Below are 22,590 nucleotides of genomic sequence, written 5' to 3' on the forward strand. Positions count from 1 at the left end.
GTGGAGGGGTAGGAATGGAAAGGGAAGGAAGAAACACAAGACATACTCCTAAGGGCCTGAGCAGAACTTTTTGTTTGCTCTCATTATCTTAAAATTATTCCTACCATGTGCTTACTGGTAATACATTTCATTTGTACTGTACAGACATTACTGCTTATCCATGGAAATACATTCAGACAGATGAGAAGTGGAAACAAATTTGTTGATTGCACAGCTGCCGTCACTACCTTCATCATAACTCTGCAAGAGAAAGAGCATCGTGGGCAGATTCATCCCAGCACAGATCTTGTCTACTCACAACCAAACTTCTGACTCAATCCTCACCTAGGGGATTATTCCCTGTCACACACTGAACAGGACTTCAGACATTGATTTTAATAACAAGAATTAGCCTTAATAGCAATCCCAAACCAATCACTTCAGAGTAGGTGCTATTTAGACTTTTTATTTTTTTAGACTTTTTTTTTTTTTTTTTTTGCTGTTTTGCTTTTAAGATAAGAATCTCTCACTCTTACTCCAGATCTCTTCTAAGAAGCAAGAAAAATGTCTACATAGTTGGATCTACATTCCCACTCCCACTGTGGACAACTCCAATGAATAGTCCTGATGGTAGAATCACAGTTTAAGGTCTTTTGGAGAAAGCTTAGGGTGCTGGTAACCTCTAACATGCTTTTATCCATTCATATAGGCTCTAGAAAGAGACTTCTAGAAAGGAATGTGTTTGGACGAGCAGTCTGTATTATGCACTTCTTGGCCATTGCTGTCAGCCTCTTATTTTTTTTTTTATGAGCAGAAAAATTGCTATAAATATTTAGTGCATATAAAAATCTAGTAACAGCTTCCTTTGAAACACAGAAAAATGTGTACACTTGGAAATAAATTTTTAATCTGGAAGGCTATTCTTGAGTTATACTGATATTTCTAGCTTTCACATCAACAGGAACTGCAAACCAATTCCTCATTGGTGACACCTCTTGCAAAGAGAGTCAAGTGATCTCTGGACATTTTCTACTTAAAAGTTACCAGCATATTTTGAGATCTGGACTGATGCAGCTTATGCTCAAAGTCAGGTCCCGAGAAGTGTTCCATTCAACCATTGCCAGATGTGCAGCCCGTAGCTGGGCAGCAATGTACCTCAATCCAACCTCAGAACCACTCTAGAGTAGAAGAGGTAAAGATGAGAGAAAGCCCTGACTATCTTGAGGATTACATGAATAAAAATAGCTGTGACCCTTTGCCGCAAAATCTTCAGCAATTACAGTGTGTAGGCCTGGCCTAGAAATTATGGGACAACCGTGATGGATGGGATGTACTGCCTTCATGCCTTTATCAAGGGATTGGAAAAAGGGAATGCATTGTTTTTGTCTTGTCTATTCTCTCATCTCATTAATAGCCACGTATTGCTATAAATTGAATGTCACACTGACAGTGTGAATGTAGGTCCAGTTTTGGATGTTTTCTCATTCCTTAGAGGAAACCTAACTCTGTCTGAGCACAGTTTGCTGAAACACTGTGGGGAAAAACAATGTCTAGAAGAAAAAAGGGCAACAATAACAGCAATAACAAAGGTTCAACCAGAGATGAATGAGCATAAGCAATCTGGACATCTCCATTTTTCTGCAAATTAAAAATATGATGAATAAGACAGCAAACATCAGCTATGCAACTCAAACCATGATATTTTTATAGTTTTTATTTCTAAATTTATGGTTATGGAAGCATTTATGGTTTCCATGCAAACTAAGAGTACACTTGCATGATGGTTAGAGTTACAGCCCAAATACTCCAGAGCTCCAGAATCCAAATATTCCAAAATCCAGAGCAAGTGGTGGTCATGAGTAGAAGTGGCACATTAAACAGGACACTGTCCTTAAAATACGATGTATCTTACAAAGAAGTTTTCAAACAGCTAGCTTTGTACATGTTTCTAGGCACATGCGTGCAGACAAGCACACAGTATTGGAGCAGTACTGCAAACCGCTCATTCTGCCAAATGACAAACTTCTGGGCACTTGGCCACGTGACTGAATACAGGGATGAGTCAATCATAAATCTCAAGATATTCAAGGAGCTAAGCAACCAAAGGGTTTACATGTTAGTGAACACAAACACTCAAAATTCATCTATAATTGTTGTATATTTGTAGGAATTTTGACAATCCAGCATGGCAAATTGAAAGGAGCTCTTGAGAACTAATTTTACTCCTGATTAGAGGTTATTAGAAAATCAGCCATAAAGACAAAGCGAATACAGCACAAATTCCTTAAGAAAGAGACGGTAGTGTCACAAATATTGCAAGGTGAGGGGGTAATAAAAGCAGAGGCATTTGTAAACATGTAACTCTTAAAGACTGAAGACAAAGATATCTGACTGAACTTTGGTTTTGAAGATTTCTTACTATGAAATAATTAAACTGCACATCTTCTTCTAAGGAACCCAACTTTAAAAAAGACAACATACTTTTTTTCTTTTTCCCTTGGTATTTGTTTTATCTTTGCAATATGAATGTTTAAAATAATTCCAAGTTCACGTGCAGTGTCTTTCAAAATACTGTATGCAGATAAAACTGGAATGGAAGCTACTGAGAAGCTTCTGTTGGGTCAAGATACCACTCATACCTAAGTTCCAATTCCACTTCAGAAACAGTTCCTATTCTGTTCATTCCTCTTCCTGGTATCTGCAGGTTTAGTAGGGATCCTAAATGTTTCAGATGAGAAAAAAAAAAAGGTACAGAGACTGAAACATCAAAAACTGATTACCATTACCACTTGTGCCTTTATAAAGTGTTGCAGCAAGATACAGGCTTTAGTTGGGAAAAAAAAAAAAAAAAAAAAAAAAAGCTCAACAAGCAAGTTATTTCCTGCTTTCAAAAATGTTTCTAGGCTCCAAAATACACAGCCTATGGAAACTATGCAAAGGAAACTATGTGGTTTTTGTGGGGAAAAAAAGTCACCTATGTCAACAAAGTTGGGATACTTTCTTTGTCTGAAACTGGCTAATTGGTCTGAACATATTACTTTTGCTATAGTTATCCAAAAAAAAAGTCAGGAGCTTGATTTTTGGAACTACTCTTTAGTGCACATCAAACATGAGTGTCCCAATTATACCCAACCTACTCACACCATGACCCACAACCATCTGTGCCCCCATGAGTACGTACAAATATATCTCAAGACAACAGATTCGTACGTGCACTATTGTCATAGTGCAGCAAGCAGTAAAACACTGTTTGTGCAGTGATACAGAGAGAGCAGACAAACAAGATTTAGGCTCAAGTTAGACACTTGCTAAAGGTCTGGAACAATCTCCTATTAGGATTAATAGGAAAACAACTCGTTACTAGTAGTCCTATAAGGCTGGGGGATCTAGCTTTTGGCAGTATGATGAACTAGAAGTGATTATTCAGATGACAACTCCCAGTTCCAGCTCAAGACTCTGAGCATCTTCTCAGAGTTTTGAACATCTCTGAGACCAAAATGATTAGCTCTGGGAATATGCTCACCAAATTACTTAGCACAGATCCATGCTACAGCCGCTCCTTGCACAAAAGTTCCAGCACTAACACTAAAACATGCCCACACAGCATCTCTTTACACATGACAGAAGGTATCCAGGCTTCCAGAAGATGCCACAGCCATGCCAGCCAGCCTAACATGTTCTGATGTCTAGAGCACAATCCCTACAAATAGGATGATCATAACCGTATTCAAGATGTGCATGTAGTTTCCCCATTGTAGCTCACCTCCATCATGTGCTCCGCCATCAGGCTTGAGCTTCCGTTACTAACCTTTGTTTTGTTTAAGTACTTACAACAGAGATCAGAAAGGGAAAAAATCTCCTACAGGAAGGTATACTAATTTAGTGAAAACCTGCAGGGACTCAGTAAAATCTGCAACACAATAAAATATGCCCTGGAATATTCAGAAGACTAGCAAGATTTGAGGGAAAACAGGTTCTCCCAATACATCACTGCTCTTCTTTGCAGAGACTCAGCTCTGTGGAAAAAAAGCTACTTTCTGATTTGTGAAATTGATCCAAGTTTTAACTGGGCTACTGCCCAGTCATGTAACTTCCTCAATTCATTTCCCCATTTCAGCTTTCTGGAGGTAGGTTCTCTCCACTGACCAAATTTGTTATTTTGGTTGTTTCCCAAAGTAATGAAATATTATTAACTTAGGGGGTGGGGGCTTTAAGCCCCAATTCTTCACAACAGTAAGTTTACTTCTACATTTGCAACTGATTAAATTCCATAAGCACAGTGTGGAATTTTCTTCAGCTCCCAGTTCACTATTACACAGATTAAATGATTTGTCATTGCCTGCTGAGCAGTTATAGAAAATACATCCTGAAAAGTTGTGTGAAATTTTAAAGCTAAAGCAGTATTTACAAAACCAAACTAATGAACCTAACACCCCAACCAAACAATTTCAAAGCACCGACAACTGACATATCAATACATCAACATTTAAAAAAAAAAAAAAAAAAGAGAAAAAAGCCATTTGCCACTTCACAGGAGCTAAATCATGAGGTCTCATATAACAACATTGAATGACCAAGCCCAGGAGTCTTGAGTACAGCAGCACAAGTCCCTTCTACCTCTAGTCAAAGACTAGCAGCTTAGACATATAAAGCCATTTAGATTTTCAAGAGCACTTAAGGAAGCTTGGCACTTAAAGCTAAATGAAAAGAGAAAAAAAAAAAAAAAAAAAAAAAAGGATTTTAGGCATCTACACTGCTTAAGCACGTTCATTCAGCATTCAAATGTAAGGTCCAATTTCAGGGCTCACAGCCAGAAGCTGAACTCAGTATTTATAAGTGTTCCTGTCCCAAGAAGTGTGGTGAAATGCCACACTATTTCCCAGCACATTCCAGCCCTGTAGAGACTGAGGGTCTGACCACATACTCTTTGGGTGCAGAGAAATCCTGTCCTGTTGTTTTTGATTTTCTGTATAATAACATGGATAGAGATTATGCTGAAGAATAAATACAGGACATTAAACCCACACTATTGAGAGAAGGCATCCCTAGCAAAAAGCATTAAGCATTATTCATGCACGAAGTGCCATGCGATATACATCTAAATTCCAGTATTCACCCAGAGTCCTAGAAATTTTAAGGAGGTGATGAGAACACCCTTTCAGGAAATGGTCTTGCCAAAATAGACTGCTTCTGGTAACTTCAAAAGATAGAAATAAATCTTACCACAGCCATGAAGAAAAAAAAAATGTAGCAGCAATATAGAGGCTTGAAGATTCCTTTGAAGATCCCCAGCTCCTCACGATGCAGCTGGCAACACAGCTGCCATTACCTGCTCTGTCCCATGACCAAAACTGCTTGCTAAGCCAGAACTGCTCTTCAGACTGAGCAGCAGTGGCCATGAGGTAGTGCCAATGGACAGCCTAGCTTTTTCTGTTCTGCTTGCTTATCCTATGTAGAGAAACAGCATCAGACAGGAGGATTACAGCTTCATAAACTGGATGCCTTCATACTGAACAGAGGTTGCTTTGGGCTTAGTAATAAGATGTGTGTCTATGTTATTAGGGTCAGTAAAGCCTTCAAGAATAAGCCAGAACAAGAGAGCTCTTCTTCATATTGCACGATTTTACATTTTAAGAGACATTAATAGAGATATAGAATACATAAACATAATCATAAGAAAATTACTTGCACATCTAAATCCTCTGGGTTTTAAAATGGAGGATTTCTTCCTTGTTTTAAGCACATTTCCTCTGCATTTCATGATGTAGGGGCTCCCTGCTGCTTGAGAAGGTTCCCTTAATAGAATGTTGAACAATGAGTTTGGAAAAGTTTCGACTGATAATAGCTTACATATGGTGTTACAGAAAAGAAGTCTATTTTAAGTATCTTTCTTCTCTGAGAAGGGATTTTAAAGAGGTGCCATGTGTTCCATACTTGCTGGAAACATGTTGAGCTTTTTCTCAGGGCCTGCCTCTTGAACTTGCTCTCTGGCTTACTATGGAAATGTACAAGTCCATCATAACCCTTACTAACATTTAATGTAGTACACTTCATTTCCTACACTTGTGAGGTTTGGAGGGTAGGGCAGTAGTGGTGCATAACAAGCAATTCTAAAATTCTAAAAAAGAGGATTCCTTAAACATTTGTATACTGTTGGCGGATATATGGACTCGGAGCAATAGATACAGTTCTTCCACATAAGCAGAAAGAAAAGGAAACTGTCATCATTCAAGCCTACTCTCCTCCCTAGTGTAGGAATTTTAGAAAATTTATAATACATTATTACAAGGAAATAGGAATTTTAGCTAAATAGACATTCTGAAAAGGATTTGATCAAGAATCAGGGAAAAGGAGCATGAAAACTTTTTATTAAGATGAGTCTTCACGTCTTTCTCACTTTTCATCAAGATTTAAGCTCAAAAGATAATTTTAAAGACAGTATACTGAAACGTTGCCTTTCAGATAAGAAGTTCATATTCCTGACTGTAATCAAGGATTCCAGGAACTATTCTTTCAGCAAATAATAGGCAGGGAGGACACTGTGACCTTGCAGCATTTCAACCTTCATGAGAGCTGTCTGGCAATTTAAATTTTACCTCAGATTTCCAAGATTTTGCAGCATTTCTATTTTATTTCCTTTTCTAAAGGGTCACATTACTTTATGAATTTGTTTCTAATATTAGTCACACAGAAGGGTGAAATGATCCCAAATAATTTTAGTCCTTTACAAATACTTTTGTCAGTATCTACAGCTACAACAAATTACTTGGAACAATAAAACCATGCAGAAGATGTTTTTTTTTTTTTTGTTTATGAATTTTCTGTAATGTGCTCTATAAATGCACTACCAACATTATTCATATACAGAACTATTTGTTCATGATAACAAGATCACTAACAGCTATCTGTCACCTGTGACTGGTCACTCTATAAACTGGACAGTGTTTCTGTTTTCTGTGCATCTACAACTTTGGTGATGGAAGCATCCTAAAGAAGTTCAAAGTGGCTGAACCGTTTTGGTTGGTGTGAACAAACCTACCTTCCTTTAACCATAAACCAGGGTCAAAGTTTTCACTGATCAGCAGAGATATGCATACAGAAAGATAACTTTAAAGTATTATCTGATTTACATTTTTCCTCTATAAAAATATATAAATACTTTTGTAGTATTTGCTCACTTATAAGTCATCTACTTTACTTACCCTGTAGGGCTTTTGACATTGTGATCAAACATTAGTGGTTCATTAGAGGACTCTTCACTGTGATGGAAAAAAAAATGGTGGTCATCAAAACAGCAAACTATGCAAATTACCAATTTTTTGTTAGACTACTTTGGTGTTTGCATACTTTTTCCTAGCAGTGACATGAATTAACTGCAAGTTAATTCCATAACCATACAAGGCCAAAGTTATCTCTAAGGTACAGCAAAGATTATAGAGTTGAACTTTACATCATCATCATGACATTACAAAGGACAAACACCTCAGTATCTCACTGCCAGCTCTTCTTTTTAATAGCTATTTTTACATTGTGATATTTTCCACACACTTGAGACACCTTTATTGCTCCTCAGTAGAACTTCCCTTTTACCTCTCAAGCAAGAATACAAGTGGAATTTTTTAGACATGTGGCACAGAGGTATTCTGCAGACTTGGGGCATATCAAGGAGCCCACCCACAAACTCCTTTTCCCTGATACTTCCAGCTCCAGGAATTATGTCTACAAGAAAGGCAATTCATTTCCCTGGAAGAAAGCAGGAAATGGATAAATGTTACCACCAGGGAGCATTTCCTATTCTTCATAAACTGTCAAGCCAGTGCATGCAGTCTCACAAAATGTAGCTGCCACGCTAAGGAAAAACATATGCTTTCCATACAGAAACAATAAAAACTTTCCAAAACTGTCTTTCAAGATTCTTTTTCAGCCTAGGCTAATGCAGTCTAATCAGAGAGTCATTTGGAATAATCATGCAAAAACGTCTGCCACAACTAATGCTGCATTGCTCCTTGCAGCATTTTGGAGCAGCTTCCTTTGGAGCAGCTATGCTCATTACATCCTATGTTTCCATTCTTTCCCAGGAAATGATCCCTAATCCACAACGCCAGTTTGCCTGAAACACTGTTGCTCCATTCCTTGCCTCTGCTGCCCCACACCACATGAAATATAATCACTTCAAGGAGTCAGATACCACATTTGACCTGACCCCCCCTTTCTTAGAAACTAGACAAGCTTGTGGCCTAGCTGTTTCAGGTCAGAACATAGTTGGGGTCTTGCACAGCTTGAAACATTGCACCTTAAGACAATAAGATGTCTTTTGAAGCGAGTCACCAAACAGATTTACCAACTGAAAGTTCATTTGTAACTAAAATGACTGTGCACAGACCTCCACATAGGGAAGTTTACTTACTCAGCAAGGCAAGAGTACAGCCTGTAAAATAATTATTACCAAAATTGTCTATAACATTCTAGGTAAGGGAACACAAACTCTGTAATTTAAATACAGAGGAATTCATCCTGATCTTGTTTATACCCAAGAGAGCATTACAATTCTGGCCTTTAGGAACTTCAATAAATACTGAGGAGTTTTGTAGGTAGTTAGTTATACATACATTTAAAAATATATATTTAAGTGGAATACTAAGAGACTGTCAGTGGTCCCAGTATATTCCAAATTTTCTGGATTTCAAGGATTAGAAATATTGGTAAACTCCTTACAGTACCTTAAATCTCCTGTAACTATAAAAGGTAGAAAAGCTTAAGCCTCAGATGACAGCAGCAGGCAGAATTGCTTTTAAGGTTGTGACTTACAAAGTACAGTTTGACAAGACTGCTACCATCTCCTTAAAGCAAGGTATATGCCACTTACGAAAAGGATAAGTGGATCTCAAATACCAACACAGATGAGAAGATACAACTCCTTTCTTGTTTCCATATGCACTATCATATACATACATACATACATACATCACCTCCACCTACAAACTTGAGTCAGCACTTAACAACTCCCATAATCAACCACTACGCCCCACATGGATCTGAAACCCCCATTTCCTAGAAGCACAGCACTGGACAAAACACATCCCTAGCCCTCATAAAAATGCTTCAAAAAAGATGCCCTTAATGAACGTATGAACTCTGAAAGCCAGAATAAAGAAAAAAAAAAAGCAGCTGATTTTCATAGTTTATTTTTACTAGCATTAAGCCAATTCCAGGTCTTTTGGATGCATGTGATCAGCAATACTGAACAATGACAGAAAAATAAAAGGGAAGATCAGTACCAGGACATTGACTGCTATGCAAATCATGATCTGATGCAATGAGATTTATCCGGGGACAGCAGCCTACCCAGTCATTGGTTCAATTGCAGAGACAAGGCTTCCCAAGGGAGAACTGCTGCTGTAAGGCAGCACAATCCTGCAACTGTGTATTGCAGGGCTGATCACATACAGAGAAGGAATATAAATGATTTCTTGCACTTCCCAAAGCTCCTGACTGCTGAACAAGGCTGATACTTGAGCACAGGGCCCAAAGACTTTTGAGCGGTTCACACTTATGGGAACCTGGTCTAGGACAGGTTATTTTAAAATAAAAACAGAGAAGTATCAGAGAGAATAAGTATTTGAAGGGGAAAAGGAGAGGAGTAAACCTTTCTTTACTTGCAATTGTTTTTATTGTGAAGCAATTATCAGCATTGTGCTAACTACTGCCATGTGCAGATCCTGAGATGCAGCACATTCTGCAGCAGTACTCTTTAATCATGAGGATGAGCATGGTAAGTTTGTCACCACTGGCTATTTTCTGTTTTCTCTAAAAGAGCTACGGAGCTCTTTTGTGAACCAGAAAGCTATCTGAAGCAGAAAGTACCTTCTGCTTTCCTTTTCTAACTTTTCAGGAACAGTTAATGAAAAGTTTGGGTCAGAGCTTAAAAATATGATGAAGCTTTGAGGTAAGCTATCAAAGAAGAGAGTTTGCAAGAGAACGAGAGCAGTATTCTTCTATTTTGCCAAGTAGTACAGTACACAATTCTATCCCTGAACCAAAATACCAAAATACTGTGTTACACTAATTCAAGCTTTGCCCCTTTACATGAGTGTCCTACACATACCTCCTGCCCACCACCTTAACTGCCAACAACTGAGTTTCTTCATTATTTCTTCTAATGTCCAGAGGGCTGTTGGATAGGAAAGAGAATTATAATGTAGAAAAATAGGCCACTGATACTTAAGTCTTAAATCAATATTAGAACAGGAAGTTTCAGTCTGGTATATAGGTAAGCAAACTATTTGAAGCACAAACATTGGGCAATTTGATTCTTGAAGAGGGCTGGCTCAGAGCCCTCTGCTGCTCTCAAAAAACTGCAGCATACAGCTGCTCTGGGCAGCCAGGCTGTCCCCACGTATCACTTTAGAGGCCATTTTACTGTTCCAAGACCATGGAAGGGTAGAATGGGTCTGGTTTCGTGGGAAGCTAAGCTTTGAACTGCACTCAGAAATAAGAGGTAAGTCATTGTTCCTGGTCTGTGACAAATCCACATGCACAGTAAGATTGGAGAACATGTTCCAAGCAGTTCTTAAAACACACCAAACTGGGAAACAGACTCATGCTTACAAAAGCAATCTAAAACTAGAATTATAAAGTCTTCAATGTGACAGCCTCTCTGGTCAGGGGCAGGAGTGTCTGTGGAACAAAACTCCAACATTTCTAGACATCTGCAAAACTTAGCTCAAAACTATGCAAACCATGGTAATTCTTCTGTGTGGTAGGACACCTGATATTATTGAGTGCTCAGGCTCCTTAGTGAACTGCAGCCTATTCTAAAGCACAACGAAATCAAAGGGAGGCATTTATAAGACTCTGAATGGGTATTGAGTCATGTCCTATGTGAGCTGACTTCAGCAGTGCAACTGCATAATGCCATTCACTAAGTCACTGAAAAACCCTACACGCTCATGCCTTTGGAAAAAGTCAAATGACTTTGCCTTTACTTTTACAAGGAGAATACACAAGTAACATTTTGAAAGGGTATAAGCAACTTAGAAATCCGAAGTGCTTTGTTTTACAAGTCTGATTACTATATACTTGCTTTCAGCAACTGGGATTTGAGTTCTTGTATTAGTGTTGTATTGAAAATTTTAACTCAGGTCCTACAGACAAATTTAGAGACTTAAAAATGTAAATTTTACCTTCGTTGCCATACACACTAAAAATACAAGAGACACGACAATGATCAGACTTCCACTGCCTGCAGCACCTAACAGAATGCTCTCTAGAAAGCAATACATTCTATCTCCATCCTGTAAGAACAATATCTGAGATTATATTTAGTGTTACTTGTTGCAGATGTGAAGAACTATTTAGTAGGTTTATTCCAATACAGAACTGTGATTGAAAATTATGTTCTTGCAGTGTGCAATGCTACTCACAATGGTACATGGTTTTCTCTTTACCACCCCCCATATATTGATCAAAAATAGAAAATACTGTCTTGAGAGCCTAACTCAGCACACAGGACACATCTGGACTTAAAACAGTTCAAAGAGCATAGTACGTAGTGCAATATCAACATCAGAGTCTTCAAACATGACTGACAGCTTGGTATAACAATTGACAGTAACATTTATTTCCTGCTTCCTTTCCCAGGAGATACTGTGTGATTCAGGTTTGAGTTTGCTGTAGCCTGTTTATAACAGGTATATTCCAAACGATCATGGAAGGAAGTCCAGCCAGGAAAGCTTGACTTGAATGGACTAATTCAGGGACAGTTCTGATTTGTTTGCTTGATTAAGGACTGAATTCCATCTATGAAGTACACCTTCATTCATCAAACTAAGCAAATACTTACCTTCAACACATAATGCAGTCCCCCCACAGGCTACTTGAAGCCAGGTGTGCATTTAAGCAGCTGACTAGATGAGGCCTTTTTGTCTAATGATGCCAAGTACTTTGGAAAAAAATAATCTATTTACAGTTATTGCCTCCTCTGCAGTACAAGGTATCAAGCTATATATATACCATGGACCTTAGATGTTACTCTGAAAAATTCACAGAATCACAGAATTTCTAGGTTGGAAGAGACCTCCAGGATTATCGTGTCCAACCTCTGACCTAACACTAACAAGTCCTCCAATAAACCATATCACTAAGCTCTACATCTAAACATCTTTTAAAGACCTCCAGGGATGGAGACTCCACCACTTCCCTGGGCAGCCTGTTCCAATGCCTCACAACCCTTTCAGTAAAGAAGTTCTTCCTAACATCCAACCTAAAACTCCCCTGGCGCAACTTTAGCCCATTTCCCCTCGTCCTGTCACCAGGCATGTGGGAGAACAGATCAACCCCCACCTCTCTACAGCCTCCTTTAAGGTATCTGTAGAGAGCAATAAGGTTGCCCCTGAGCCTCCTCTTCTCCAGGCTGAACAACCCCAGCTCCCTCAGCCGCTCCTCGTAGGACTTGTTCTCCAGACCTTCCATGAAATTCCTTCCATGAAATTCCTTCTCCATTCCTTCCATGAAATACTTTATTATGTACAATTTCATAATCACAGAATTAAATTCAAATCACTTAGTCATGTATTAGTCATGTCATTAGTCATTAGGCCTATTGACCCCTCTAAAGAGTTAAAAAGAGTCCTAATGACATAATTTATAAGTTCATTCAGTGACTCACTTCATGAATTATGTTGGATGCAGCATTTTGAAAAAAACACAGGAAAACATTTGTGTGCGATCTTCATTGATAATCAGGACTACCAGGTTAAGAATATCTGAAGTTACAGCATTGAGCCACTTCTCTTCAATATCCTTATGTTGCAAATCACTGTGGACTCAGTCAAGGCACATCACAATAGCACTGCCAGGACTTCACGAAGAAATGCAATAGAAATGTGACCAAGGAAAATGGAAATATGTGGAAGCACGCATGTGGATTTCAAATTGAGGAACATGGAGAGCTGACACATACTTGGGAGAGGGATGTACAATCTGGAGAAAACCTCCAAAATAGTTCTTCAGATCATTCAGGAAGAAAGCAAGAATGGTAAAACAATCACATATGGTGCTGTTCACAAAGAAAACAGGAAATACAGTCCACTAGGGAAAAATATAGGAGACTACTAAAACAGACAGCCTGTTGGGAATGCAAATAAGAATTTAAAGGAGATGAGAAAAGGATTCCAAATTCACCCACTTCAGCTCCTACAAACCGGCTACAGTGAAAGCAAACAACAGATCTAATAAAATCCTCTTTGCTTATTCTACACTCAAATGGTACAGGGACAGTTAAACAGATGTCCAGCAAATTATATATACATATCAATAAGAAGATCATGTAGAGGCAAGTTACAGGGGCACTGTCTTCATAAAACATCACAGAAGCTGAAGGCAACAATTAAGCATTTGTGCTCACACAGTTGGCTGGATTAGTGCTTGGACACATTTTACATATTGAATAAACTGCAATGCAAGCTAGGAAACCATTTATGGAAGAATACAACTAGAGACATACACAAGAGGGCATGACCTGTGATATGGCACTTTGGTCAATTTTTAGAATTGCTTGCATCCAGACAGGCTTTGACTTCAAGTGCCTGTCCTAGCAAACACACACAGATAAGTAGGAAGTGAAGTTCATGGAAATGTGAAAACAGGAAACTAATGCTTCTTTGGCATTTTTGAACGTATACTGTATACTTTGAATGAATAATATCTATGTACTTTTTTTTTTTTTTTTTTAGAAGCTTTGGGCATCATCTTTCCAATGTTTCAGCACAGAAGAAAGAAATGATTACTTAATATGTCATAAAGAAAGCAAAATGAACAATTAAGGGAAAAGCATGGTGAATATAGTATAAAGACTAAGAACATACAGTGTTAAATAAAAGTGAAAAGTGGTAATGTGTCACTGGACAAAAACAAAAAGAAAACATTACTCACAGGGGCAGCAATAGCACTAAGGAGAAATCTCAAGTACTTTTTGCTATTATACTTAACAGCTAGGAGAAATGAGATCCTGCAAACCAAGTTCAGGAATACGTACATAAAAGTATGAAATATTAAAGGAAATTATTCCAGTACCATATAAATATAGCAGGCTTATCTGGAGCATAAAGGCAGCTCTTGTTAGGCTGTGACACAGATGTTTGAGACAATATGATCAAATTTCTGACACTCCAAAGCACAAGACTGAGTATCACCAGTTAACTTCTATTTAGCCACCGTACAAATTTGGTTGCAAACTCCATATACTGACCTCATGAGAAGGTAATGACTGCAGCTAAAAAGAAGGAACCGGGGTCTTGCAAATAAAGACTTCAGCAAACATCTTCGCATTTAAGTTTTCTGAAAACTTCCTCAACTGGGGCAAGTCACAGTAAGTCCTCAAGAAGCTTTCTTCTTCAAAGGAAAGATTATTGTATTTTTATCATTCAGTCACAGATTCTGTTTCTTATTTAGGTTGCCAATCTACTAGCAGAAAGAAGAATTTCTCATATGATTCTGAGGCAGTGTCCAAACAAGAAGTACAACACTGAAATTTGAGAAAAATGCTCAAGTGACTTTTAGCAGAGATCAGCAGCTAGAGAACAGCATCCAGTCAGAACGCTGACCCTCACGGTATTTTTATTTTGTGCAGGTTTTCTAAACTTACTTCCATCTCAGGGCTGTTACAGCTTCTGCTCTGGATAGTCAGAATATTCACGGTTTCTTCTTTATTTGAATCTCTCACATTGCCAGCAACCTTTGATCCCCTTCCTCCATCTAATTCTGCTATTATAATTTCATAGCTTTTGCCAGGAGCCTTAAGGAGATCTCTAGTACAATCCAGAGACTAAATTACATCCAGCTACCCCTGCCCCAAACCCACATGCTTAGTGAAATGAAAGCAAGAAGTTGCGATCTGAAAGAGATCCTGGTGAACAAGCTGTACCCAGGGACACTGTACTGGCAGGAAACTGACTGGGAGAGACACTGGGAGAGGAAACGACAGCCTTTGCTGCAGAGGAAGATAATGAACCTTATCAATCTGGCATTCAGCAAAAAAAAAAAAAAAACTCCTTTCCAATCCAGAATCTGAAAGTATAATCAGACATATGAAAATGACTTACCAGACAAAGAATCCTTCAAAGATATAGAACCCCTTAGATGTCTACACTATCAGCAGCAGAACAATTTTTCCAGCCTTAACTGTAGCTGTTTAGGGGAGAACAAAGTACAGAAGCAAACAAAAAAGCACATCACAAGGATAGAATAACAAAATACCCTCCCTTACAATAGAAAGCAGGATACCAAACATTTTATTGTAATTACTGTTTTAATGCAGAGCTCTCTGCTGAGACAAAGCTGAAGGTTGATATGAATTCAGTATCACCTGTTCATTTGCTTCTGAAACTGCACTATGGTACAACATTTAAGAACACGCCCAATCTAACAGCTTGGAATCCAAGCCACAGTGAGCTCACTGTCTTTATAAGTGCAAACATTTTATTCTCCTTTGTGACCAAGAGCTAGAATGTTACAGCAAGAGTGCAATCACAGAGTTTAATTCTCTCCATGCTGGGTTGCCCCATGATTTCATAGGCTGAGATTGAATGACAGCAGAAGGAATTACGCCTTTTGACAAAAGCATAGGGAACAGGCTAACAGCTGAGAGGGTTCTGCTACAGGGGCATGAGCCTGAAGCCACCCAAATGATAACTGAAAAAGCACAAAGCACCTAACTGAGCTCATTGCAGATATTAATAACATATGCACTTTGAATATGTAAGAAATGAGATTTCATGCAGCTGCCAATCCACGATAGGCCTCTTCATGACTTAATTTCCACCCTGAACACCTGTAATTAAACGTTCACTTGTTCAACGCCTTGCAAGATAAGTTATGAACCACACAAATTCATTTTCATTAGCTTGTTCTTCATTTTATATTGCAGTCCCTCAACCCTGTTCCCTCCAAAAATATATAAAAATACCAAACCGCTACTCATATTCATCAGTTTATGAAACCGTATACGCATGAAAAGAATGAAAAGAGATGTCTGTACCATCACAGGTACTGACCTGGCTATACTGTGGACAAGAGGGTATAAGGTCCCAAATCAGTGTTACAGCCACTAGCACAAGAAACTGCCATTCTGACAGACCCATGGGCTTTAATGAGACTAGGGACTTTAATGGGACTAATGGGACTTTAATAAGAGCTCAAATTGTGCCACTGAAGCTTTTGTTCCAGATTGGGCATCTGATATTTAAGTTATGGATGCTGTGCTTGTCATGTGGTTTCAGAAAGCTCAGAAGAGGGATTATCAAGGCATTTCTTCTCTTTCTGCCCTTTTTCAATCCTGATTTCTAAGGATGTGCCAGTTTCTAATTAGTATAAAGCAGAAACAGCCTCTAAGTGCTCTGATTTACCATACATTTACTTGGGAAGCCTCCCCTATTCCTTCCCAATCAGACTGGGATCTCTGCAGCCTTAAGGTTGGACTTAAGCTCTGATCTTGGAAACTCAGATCCCTCCCTCATACACAAATCAGAGTACAAGTACAGCTTGTTACATAAAAGCTTACTGTCAAATGCAAAATATAATCTAGACAAACAAAGTCACCACTTGTCTCCCTAAACATGCTAAATCTCATGTCCTCATGACAAAGAGCTATATCCTCCATTTCCTCTGCCAGGTGCAAAGCAGCAAATCATAGACAGAACATTTCCAATGTCAAAAGGGCAGATTTGCCCATGTGAACAATCTTGACCTGACAACCTTACACCACTTGATCTCATCTTGCTTACACGTATACTTTGCTATGCCTGACCTGGTCATATCACTCTGTTCCTAAGCACTATCAAACCAAGCTCACTATCAAGAGTCCTGTTCTGTGGCAGCAGAAGAGAGAAGAAATAACATGCAAGAGAAACTACAGCATATCTAATTTTAGTTCACCTCTATTTCTGATAAAATAACTTGAAAGGCAGAAAAAAACTACAGTCTTCTCCCATTAAAGCCCATGACAGTTTTCGCATCAACTTCAATAGGAGGACCTTATATTATGAAAAGCATACATCATTTAATTCAGACTAAATATGCTTAAGAGACATTGTTGTGAAGTGGGTTGTTTTCAACAGTGTCACAGATGTACACAGTGACTTATTCAATCTCCATAAATGGCTGGGTTGTAAGAAAAGAGAAAGAGCAGTACATCAACACTAGAAAAAGTGAAAGATGAAGAATTAAATCCCTACAATTTACTGTGGTCAGTACTCACTGAGCAACTCCATTTAAGCCAGCTGCCTTTCCCTTAGAGGAATGAAAGCACAGCTGCAGAGACAATGCCTATACTTTTTGAACAGCCAATTATCTTTTCCAATCCCTGGTCCAAGAGACAAAGCTGTCATATCCATGTGCGAAAGAGGGATAAAGCCAGAAGCAATCCCCTTGCATAAGCTTATACGCCAACCCATGTAAGTTAGGAGACATCATGTGCACACAGCCTGCAAAGAATCTCAAAGACCTCTACTGGCAGCCAACGAGGCTGGAGCACATGGGATAGAAAACAAGTTGCACCACAACACCACTAAAGAGAAACACTGCTCTCAGTTTTGAAAGACAAAATTAATTTTTAGTACTAAACAGTTTTTTAGCTATAAGACCGGAAAATAATTAACTAAGCATAAACTCAAGTTAAGCTTGAGCATATTTTAAAGACTGGAGAAAGTTGAATATGGACCCCAAATTAAACAGGACAATGCTGGGACAGAAAGGAAAGGAATCCCAATCAACATGATAAACGTACTTTAAAATGCAAATACGAAACTAAGGTTTGCTACTGCCAGACACTGAAGTACCTGCATGAATTCACATACAAATCATCTTTTCATGCTGTTAACTCACCACTTTAAAAAGGGTAGGCACTGCACAAACAGACACTATGGCTGATAGGATAAAAGCCAGTAAGAACAAAACTTTAACACAATATATCTAAATTAAACAGCACTTAAATGGGAATCAGTGCCTCTACCATTTTATCCTTTATGCCTCTTACAGTCATTAATGTTAGCTACTTCTTGGACATGCTGTGCTGTGCAGCTACCAGAGGTTAGAAACTGGCTGGATAGCCAGGCCCAAAGAGTCGTGGTGAATGGAGTCAAGTCCAGTTGGAGGCCAGTCACTAGTGGCATCCCCCAGGGCTCGGTGCTGGGACCGGTCCTCTTTAATATCTTCATCGATGATCTGGATGAGGGCATTGAGTGCACCCTCAGTAAGTTTGCAGATGACACCAAGCTATGCACGTGTGTTGATCTGCTTGAGGGTAGGAAAGCTCTGCAGGAGGATCTGGATAGGCTGCACCGATGGGCTGAGGTCAACTGCATGAAGTTCAACAAGGCCAAGTGCCGGGTCCTGCACCGGGGGCGCAATAACTCCAAGCAGAGCTACAGGCTGGGAGATGAGTGGTTGGAAAGCTGCCAGGCAGAGAAGGACCTGGGAGTGATGGTTGATAGTTGGTTGAATATGAGCCAGCAGTGTGCTCAGGTGGCCAAAAAGGCCAACAGCATCCTGGCTTGTATAAGAAACAGTGTGACCAGCAGGGCTAGGGAGGTGATCGTCCCCCTGTACTCGACTCTGGTAAGGCCGCACCTCGAGTACTGTGTTTAGTTTTGGGCCCCTCGCTACAAGAAGGACATCGAGGTGCTTGAGCGGGTCCAGAGAAGGGCGATGAAGATGGTGAGGGGCCTGGAGAACAAGTCCTACGAGGAGCAGCTGAGGGAGCTGGGCTTGTTCAGCCTGGAGAAAAGGAGGCTCAGGGCTGACCTTATTGCTCTTTACAGATACCTTAAAGGAGGCTGTGATTCTGTGATACCAAGCATCTGTTTATAGTTAAGCAATGTCAGTAACTAGTAAACACAAGCAGTTTCTGATGAATGAATGAATAAAGCCTTCCCAAACTCCACATCAACCTAAAGAAACGTGACTATGTGGTATTTCACATCTCCAACCCCAGTTCAAGCACTGCATCAAATGTGCTCTGTATCATGTAAATTATTGGTTTAGTCTTACTAATAGTTGTAAGGATTTACCCTAAAAATCACTAACAAACCTAGTTATTATTGTTTTCAAGAAATATGAGGGCCTGAATGAAAAAGTTTGCAGGCAACTACAGTTGTATTTGTTATCCATCCCTAATTTACAGCAGCAGAAATGGAAGTCAGGCAAGGAGATGGAAGGCAAATAAACCACAACCAAATCCTTAGACCTCACCTTAGAAAACAGTGTGCAAGACAAAACAGCGAGAGAACTTGGAGGCAGTAGGCATGCTGTGACATAGAACCCCATGTTGTTGACCACAGTTCAGCATTCTCGGGGACAGTAAAAGTTCATTATTATTATTATTATTATTTTTTTTTAAAGTCAGGACCTAACCATGGATTTATTTTTTTTTTTTTCCCTTATTTTTGGCATGAAGCATAGCAAAATCCCACACAGTATACCATACTGTGCGTACATAATGCCATAATGTCTACAGACATAATACCATAATGTCTACTACTTACTCCTACATCATGAACAAAACACTTAATTTAACTCTTTTTAAAAACACTAACAGAAATTAATAGCATGAATTTTGGATAAGGTATTTGGAATGACATAGCTGAAAATCCCTGAATTAAAAGAAACATACTCTCCTTCAACTTCACCTGCAAAGTCTTGGATCAAGATAAGGCAGGCAATCCTTTACTCCTTTTTGTAAGGAGAACTTGGGATGATCTTTATGGCATACGGAAATGTATTCACTAAATCCATTTCTTAGTTTAGATAATAAGAGGTTGGAGTACCTAGTTTTGGTTGGCAACATAAAAACCAGAAGTTCTTGATTTGCCTTAGACATCAAAGAGGAGTATTTCTTCAAGCTAACACCGTCCACTAAATAATACTGGTTTAAGAACAAGACTTGCAATTAACTTGCTCTTGAAGATTTTCAGACAAGGGAAAAAAATGTAGACATTTAGGATTACGGCAGTATTGGAGGTCTATATAAATACACAAATGACTACAGTGAATGTTAAAGTGTATTTCAAAGCCAGATACAGTTAACAAAAATGGAAAAAAAATCCCTTAGACAACTAAAAGAATTAAAAAACTCAAGACCAGAGACAACTGGCATTCTACCTGTCATAATATCACACACGTCTTTATCTCAACTCTGGTTAGGAAAAAAAAAAAGGCAAAAGCTTGATATGGTTATAATAGTCATCAATACTGTTACATGTATATGCAGAATAAGCATTCTGGTCTTTTAATTCTTATGCTATCCATCATAATTCAGGCAATAATATTAGAAGACTAGAAAAGTGTCTATATTTTTTAGTAGAATACTAAGCTAGGAGGTAAGCTTTTTAATTTTAGTTCTAAGGTTGCCTAATTCATTCACAATGAAGCTCTACATTTATTATGAAAAATAAGTATTTACTTAGGAATGACAGCAACGGAACACAGGCTAAAGACAACATGACTTGCATTACAAAGTCATCCCATAAAATTTTGATTTCTCCTATAAAAATACTCAGTTGAGACATCAGAGAAAATATATTTCCCATAGTCTTGATCCCTTAAAACGTATTCATTTCATCTCATGCCCACGGGAAAATCTGTTCTTGACAGCAAAAAGCAAGGTAGCCATTTTGTGTTATGCCAAAACATGGAGAAAATCTGAAAAACCAGTATCACTGTACAGTACTATTTCCCAACAGTACAATGCCAGCAAACAGCTTGTGCCCACTGCCATCTAAGAAACACACAAGACAAGTTTTAAGGGTGTAGAAAATCTGAAATGCCTTGAGTTGAGGGAAATGCAAGGTAATGACATAATGAATTTAGAAGACTAAACAGTTTGATTCCCCCTGTAAAATTTCAGTATTTTAAGAATCTTTGTGGGGTTTAAAAACAAGTTCTCCTGAAAAGAGAACAAATTATTCTCTGAAATTAGCATGTCAGCTGGTTACGGCTTCCATTTTCTTAGGAGCTATTGACACAACAGTCACCTGTAGCTCATGTAAAGCTACTACAGGTCTGAGACTTATAGTCTCCAGGACAATTTTGTTAATGGAGATTAAAGGAAAAACAACCCAAAAAGTCCCCCAAAACCACAAGACAAACTCAACTTTGAAAGCATAGAGCATGCAGATTTCCAATGACATCTTATTCCTCAACAAAACTGTGTTATCAGTTTTGGACGTGTTTATATTAAGTCACCTTTTTACAGTGGAAGAAAATCGAAGCGTTAAAGATTTTTTTCACTTTTAAATCATATGGCAGGGGCTGCTCTGCCTTTGCTATCAAAAATGGAGCACTTGGTAATAAAAAGGCAATCCCTCCTCACTCAGGAGGGTCTGTCATTCTGATACATCTAATCAAATTAAAGATATAAATAAAATAATCCAATTCAAAGAGATATACCAGAACTTCTAGATAAACTCTTTAATGCGAAAAGCAGAGACTCCTGAATACAGATTGTTTCACTGAAAACAGTTTTGTCTTCTTTTGCTCCATAAAAATGACTTTTTAAAATTGCACCTGCACCCTTCACTACTGTTCTGCTTATTTCTCCTGTGACTATGTTAAGTAGAGCTGAAGATTGCATCTCCTCACACCACACCATTGGCTGGCCTAACTGGACATGTTACCACTTAGCATCGCTCTAGCAAATTGCCACAGAATAAACAATTTTCAGTTTGCTTTGAACTTCTAGATTGACCACATACAAAACAATTATATGCAATTTTAACACAGGATTGTGTTTCTCCCCTGAAGACAAGGTTGTCAATACTTAATGTTGTCCAGATGCTAAATTAAAATTCTCCATTATAAAGTTAGGTTGCTGCTGCTAAGAGCAAAATACTGTTACTACCTTGTCAGTATTTAACATGAAAACTTACTGATAAGCTTTAAACGTTCTCGCCATTAAGATATTCCATCAACGGAACTGAACTCTGAAACTTTGTTTACTGTGAATCACACTAATTATACCTTACATTTTTAAAGCACTGAACAGATCTCTAAAACATGCCTGGGTAGAAAGTTAGCTTTATCATTAAAGCTGAAACGAGGAATATGAAAACTGTTATGAACTCTTGTTGAACTGCATATAAAAATCTCAAGCTGTGAAGACCAGGAATTGCATTCCACAAACAGATAACATGAGAACTCAGAAATTGCCAATTTGCAAAATCCAATTGTAACGATTTGCTTGTCTCTTCTACAAGCATTTCCAACAGAGGACTTAATTTAGCTACACTGACAGGTCCTCTAAATTTAGGTTTTAGACCGATTATTCTATCATAAACCTCTGAACTTGGGATTGTCTGCATGTTAATGAATTGAAAGGAATGATATTTTTATTATCAAAAAAACTCTAATCTATTTTCCCAGTGCATTGTTAATTTTTTTTTCTTATTCCAGTTTTGAACCGAACATTAATAACAGCTCTAAGTTTCTTAATCTAAAATACATTCAAGAGTAAAATTACTTCAAAACTGTTGAAGCTAGACAATCTAAGAAGTCCATCTACCTCTAGCTCATCTTGCATATTATTCAGTTACATACTGTAAAGTCCATAGGGAAAAAAAA

The 22,590-nt window shown here is 38.4% G+C and overlaps 1 protein-coding gene across 2 annotated transcripts in view; it reads right to left on the bottom strand.

Annotated features, from left to right (window-relative positions):
- SPATS2L (spermatogenesis associated serine rich 2 like) overlaps positions 1-14,835 on the bottom strand; it is a 149,772-nt gene extending 134,937 nt beyond the window's left edge. The window contains exon 1 of one of the 2 annotated variants that reach the window (XM_082763299.1): positions 14,228-14,835. The gene's annotated coding sequence lies outside the window, so the exon portion shown is untranslated. The remainder of the gene's footprint in view (positions 1-14,227) is intronic. The other variant, XM_082763302.1, reaches the window with a different exon arrangement.
- Between the last annotated feature and the right edge of the window lie 7,755 nt (positions 14,836-22,590).

This window comes from Aythya marila (genome assembly GCF_965140915.1).
Source record: "Aythya marila genome assembly, chromosome: 6".
NCBI classification, from domain to species: domain Eukaryota; kingdom Metazoa; phylum Chordata; class Aves; order Anseriformes; family Anatidae; genus Aythya; species Aythya marila.